This window comes from Sinocyclocheilus rhinocerous, unplaced genomic scaffold (assembly GCF_001515625.1).
Source record: "Sinocyclocheilus rhinocerous isolate Xijiao unplaced genomic scaffold, SAMN03320098_v1.1 scaffold299, whole genome shotgun sequence".
NCBI lineage: Eukaryota > Metazoa > Chordata > Actinopteri > Cypriniformes > Cyprinidae > Sinocyclocheilus > Sinocyclocheilus rhinocerous.
In genome coordinates, this window is record NW_015652998.1 from 2,651,153 (window position 1) to 2,657,152 (window position 6,000).

A 6,000-nucleotide genomic window follows, 5' to 3' on the forward strand; every position below is an offset into this window, starting at 1 on the left:
AAATCATAAATATCTCATTCTGTCACAATAAACTATACATTTTGAATAAAAGAGATGGTTTTTGGATCCAGATGGTGTAGGCAGACGTTTGTTTGTTTTCTATGTGATTTTCACCTGGTGGGTGATGAAACATGCAAAAAATCCCATATACTTACACCGAAAGAGAGACCTAACCAGTTAAAGTGTTTTCCCCACCACCATTTTCATTTCTCTCTCAGGCTGCTGACACCAAAAACAGCACATGAAAGTCTCTGTACAAAGCATATGAATATTTAATGCGGTAAACACTGTTGCTCTAGAGCCGAGTTTTATAACCCAGGGTTAGAAGTGGTGCAAACCCTTTTTCAAAATTGCAAGTGTGAAAAATTGCATCAAAGTTTAAAAGCGGCCTTGGCCCAGGGTTTAATAAGACATAACCCAGGGTTAAATGCAGTGTGAAAAGCCCTATAGAGAATTGGGAACTGGCTCAGTTGACTTGGGCCAATAAGAAACCAGCTAGACCCGCATAGCAATGTACTAAAATACACTCCAAAATCCTTAGCAACTGTATAGCATTGCAATACACCATATTTGAACATGTAATGGTCTAAAGTCCCAAATGCTGGGTTGTGCCTCCGGAACATTTCAGTCTGTGTGATTTAATGAGGGAGAAATCATCTTCCTACACCAGACTACTCACGCTCATGACAGGTCGCCCAAAGGTCATTAAAGGCCACGGTAAATGCAGACGCCAAATCTGATAATTGGCGAGGCGGGAGTGCTTGTGTCAAATATACCCGCTCAATACAAGGGATTTATACACGAAAAATCATTCTAATATGCTGATTTGCTGCTCAAAAAACATTTATTATAATTATCAACATTGAAAACAGTTGTCTATCAATGTTGAAAACAGCTGTGTAGAAATTTTCTATCCATTAGACCAGTGATCCTCAAATCTGGCTCGCGAGATCCACTTTCCTGCAGAGTTTAGCTCCAACCCTAATCAAACAAACCTACCTGTGATTTTCTTATGATCCTGAAGACATTGATTAGCAAACTCAGGTGTGTTTGATTAGGGTTAGAGCTAAACTCTACAGGAAAGTGGATCCCGCGAGCCAGATTTGAGGATCACTGCATTAGACCAATAATGCAGACCTATCAAAATTAAAACTATAAATATATATTTATAAACAAAAAACAATAAATAAATCTGAACATTACAGACACTGATTCACTATGTGATATTTGCATTAGAAACATAATTAATTTTTCCGCCTACTAAAGTGCTCCATTACTACCTCTGAACTCTCTGTCGCATAACTAATGTTGTACACAAGCCAAACCTCCTTCAGAAAATCAGGCGTTCTGAAAGGCAGCTCACTAAGGGGCTTTTGGATGTTTTCAGACACTCTGTGTAATTACTCGCCTCCTGGCACAAGCTGCGAAAAAAAGAAATAAATGAAAGCAGTCGGACTTTAATGCTCTGTATATAAATATCATTCATTTGGTTGTCGCTCAGTCTGCTTTTTGCCTTTGCAAACCGGGTAATGATTGCTCTTGTTTGCTAGCTGTTATTTTTTTAGTGTGTGTGGTATAGAAAAAAGCGGCCGTCTTTAATGTGTGGCATGTCAGACTGATCTTCAGCTGTCTTCCAATTTACACAAACCTACAAAAACAGAAAATCCTAAACAAAGCGCACACTTTTTTTGTGGCTGCGCATGCCACTTTGAAAATATAAAATATCACCTGAAGCCATCCTGCATTTTTTTCAGAAATAACTTCATAGCACTATTACACACACAGGTGCAGAAGACCTGTGATTTCTAATATTTACAGAGGAAAATGATAATGCAAGTAAAAAAAACCAAAAAAAAACACTACAAATAAACTCACTGATTTTTGATGCCGTTTATTTGGATGCACTGTCTCCAACCCTTTCATTAAAGGAATTATGCAAATAAGGTAGTTGCGATCTGGTGAACTTTACTGGGCCTGAACAGCATCACTCCACCACTGTGATCCAGACTCTTGAATCTTTAAAATGCTAAAAATGCACTTGTCTACACAGCTTGGGTGAATATATGGTGAGTTATAAAACCTTTCTCCATCATTCAATGAGCTACTGCTGCCAAGATCAATAGAAATCATACACAATATGTCTAGTAAAATAATTTTACAGGCAGTAAAATAGACGGTTTTTGCACGGGCGGTAATAGCGCAACAACAACTGCACCAGAGTGATCCTATGATCCTAAGTCACTCAGAAAGGATGCATGAAAACAATAATAATTTCATCGCATTTAACACCTGGTTAACTTGATTGTGGTTGGTTAGTGACTAAAGACTCTTTAGGGGACCAGGCGGTTCTAGTTGCGAAATCACAACATTTGGTGCCGATCCGGGCCAGTTGTCTTTGTGGTGGTATGAAATCATAACTAGATTTGGTGACAGCGTGATACTGTAGTAAACATTGGAACAGCACTGTAAATGCAACCTGTTTCCAAGTTTGCATTTACAGACCCCCAAAATGCTGTTCTCATGTAAATGAACAGCCAAAATGCATAAAAAGTTTTCTGTTTAGTTGAAAACGGTATTGTGTAAATGCCCTAAGTTTGAGAATGTGTGCAAACATCCTACTGGGATGAACTGAACATGCAGTTTCTATACTTCCTTCAGTGAGTGCGTCTCAATCAATGCCAGCGAACTAAAAGCAGGAGAATGAGTTGCGATGAGCTGTTGGAAACCCGCCTTAAATTCGTCCTAATTCTGTCAGCATCTACTCTCCCGTGTCACCGACTGAGTGACATCCTCCAAAGCGGCAGCTAGAACAGGGTGACGTCTCAGCCTGTGATTGTCTAAAGGATGTGGAAGCGCGCGAGATGGAGGTCGCTGATTACGAATCCTTCGTGTTGACATTTCACCACAGAGCACCGTCCTTCTCCCCTCCAATTACTCCATCCCTTCCTGCTTCTGGACAGGGTGTGACCTTTCAATCTCCTCTAAATATCTTATTATATGGTGTCTCTGCTTTTTTTAGGTCTGGCAGTACCTGCAATACAATTACCGTATTGGCCCGAATATAAGACGACCCTGATTATAAGACGACCCCCCTTTTTCCAGATATACCTTTTGGAAAAAGGCTTTTTAAAAACCAAATCTTGTTTTTTCTCAGTAAAACACATTTTGTCTTCAATTATTTTCATATTTTTCCAATTTTTATTTTTGTTTTGAAAGTATGGTAAAAACTGGTAACGTTTTATGCGTATTTGGCGCCACCTATTGTAGTGGGTGTATTATTGGCATGTCAAAGTCTAGACCCCGAATATAAGACGAATGCGTTTTTTCAGATGCATTTCCAAGAAAAAAACATCGTCTTATATTCGGGTCAATACGGTACAAGACATTCACGCTTTGTTTGCTCTCTAATGAAGCGATCAGGAGTCAGACCGGCAGCCAGCACCTTAGGGCCTGCCACCATGTCACACTGAGGGAGTGGCTGCCAGGACTGCAGGCGAGTGGCTGTTAAAGTCTGGACACTAGTGGAAGAATGGGCCGCACCGAGAGAAGGAGATAATGTAGAATGAGAAAAGTAACGGTCAAAGACTTGACTTATAGTCCAGTACAACTGACCTTAAAAAAAAAAAAACCCTGTGAACCCTGTGAAAAAAGACTGTGAAGATACATGAAAAATTATTTTTAATTTATTTTAATATTTAGTCATTTCTTATGTATGTATATATATATATTTTTTGTCATGAAGCAATAAATGTTGTTAATTAATCCCAAATGAATAATTCATTGACAATCTGCTTTGATCAGATTTGTACTTTCTTGTAGTAATTCAGCATTATGCCACAAACATTGTTGATATATCTCAAAATGCACTGAAACTATGCAGAAAAGCCCTTTAAACAATGATGTTTAAATATGTTGTTTAAATAAACAACGATTGATTTAGAGAACAAGATGGATGATGGCTGATATTTGATGAACCAGATCACCCAGACATGTGTTATTTACTTTTTTATTATTAGTTTTATTTGGACTTTTTTATTTGTATGTGTGTTTGTGTGTCATTCACCGCTTCTTGGAAAACAATCCGATTTCATTCCACTCACTCAATACCGAGACGGCTCTGTTTCCAGATGTCAATGCAGAACTCAAGACACCTTAGACCAAGCGCTCTCGTTAAAGACAACATCCTTCCACATCAGCTCGAGTCTTGCAGCTCAACACACTCTACAGGTGCAAGCAGCTCAAAATACTTACACAACAAAAGTACTTACACAGCATGAACTCATAAAGCACAAGTCAGAAACACGTTCATCATTCATGAAACCATATTAAATATTAAACAAGAGAAATGGCTCATGTCAATCATTTGCTTGAAACACTGCAGACATACTTATTGGATTTTACTTCCCTGGTCAGGTCTCGCATTTGGTGACCCATACATGTCAATTCCATATCCTGTTCCCTACCGGAGCATGTCCAAATGGTAAAAACCTACATTGCATACACGGAAGCTTCCAGCAGGAATCTGAGGTTTGTATGGATCAATTGACCCTGGTAACCTATTGGCTTTCAGAAAATGTCAGCATGAAGGATTCATTTGTAAGGTGACACAAAGCACTGTTAATTTTTCTCCTTCAACGTAACACAATACAGAACACAGACACTTAAAATATCAATAAATCAAAAAAAGAGTATCAGTGTAATCAATCACAAGTAAACTAATATAGCTTATTGATGGCATGACAAAACTGTTAACTTACTGATCTAAGATATTTTAAAAAGCATAAATTAACTGCTGACTGTGAATATTTTAGTCAAAAACTTAAATATTTTATTTTTCATTGTCTTTATTTTAATAATTTTATGAATATTCACTGAATATTTTGAATATATATTTTTTATTTAATTTATTTAATTTTACACACACAAGTTTTTCAACAAGTCACTCATTTTGTGTGTGTGTAAAACTTTTTCCAGTAAAAAAAGGGATTTCTAAAATATCTTAAAAGGCATAAAATAACTGCTGACCGTGAATATTTTACTTAAAAGTCTGATTGTTTAAAAATATTTTATTTTAATATTTTATTAATATTATTCACCAAATGTTTTAAATCTATTTTCTTTATTTTATTCATTTTATGCCATAAATTTTATGCCATAATTCTCAAATTTAAATGTCTTTACTAAATCCATATCTATTGGACACACTAACATGTATTGTACACCGTTCAAAAGTCAGATGTCAGGTCAGTAATATTTTTTGTTGCTGTTAAAGAAATTACTACTTTTATTTATCTAGGACACATTCAATTGATGAAAAGGGACAATAAATACATTTATAATGCTACAAAACATACATATACATACTAGTGCTGATTAACAATTAAAATTTGTAATCGCGATAAATTGCATGATTTTCTGCGATTAATCGCATTGTTATGCACAAAATTCGAAAATGAATTCAAAAGTAGTGTATTGTGCACTTTTTTCATTTAAAAGTACTGCTATATGAACAAAAGTGCAATAATATTTGGTTTGCAAACACTTTAAACAAATAAAGTGCTTTTTTACAGCAGTATTCCTTTTACATAGTAGCAGTTAAAATAATAGAGACTCGTGTGCGAGATGCGGGAGAATAAGTGTGTACTCACACTAGGCAATCTTAATCGTGCCCGAGCGCGTTTGACCCCCAAAGCCCGGTTCGTTCAGCTAGTGTGATCGCTCCGTGCCGCGCTCGGGTGTGGTTCGTTTAGCCGGCCCTGGCTCGGTTGGAAGATTTCTCTGCTGCCTTCACGTGCTATCGGAAACTTCCTGTTTCCCACTTATGAAGTCGTAAGCGTTTCATGTGAGCGCTGCTGCAGTCTTAGGCCCACCCCAAATGCTCTCATTGGTTGAGATGCGTGATGACGCTCATTCCAAGCCAGTACTGATCAACATTCCACCCCTCCTGTGACCCATGGTTCGTCTGTATATGTGCCCAGAGCCAGTGAGCAACAGACTTTC

At 37.4% G+C, this 6,000-nt stretch overlaps 1 protein-coding gene across 1 annotated transcript in view; it reads right to left on the reverse strand.

The window, feature by feature from the left end:
- LOC107715401 (neurexin-1-like) overlaps window positions 1–6,000 on the reverse strand; it is a 422,466-nt gene that overhangs the window by 218,734 nt on the left and 197,732 nt on the right. The gene's annotated exons all lie outside the window — the stretch shown is intronic.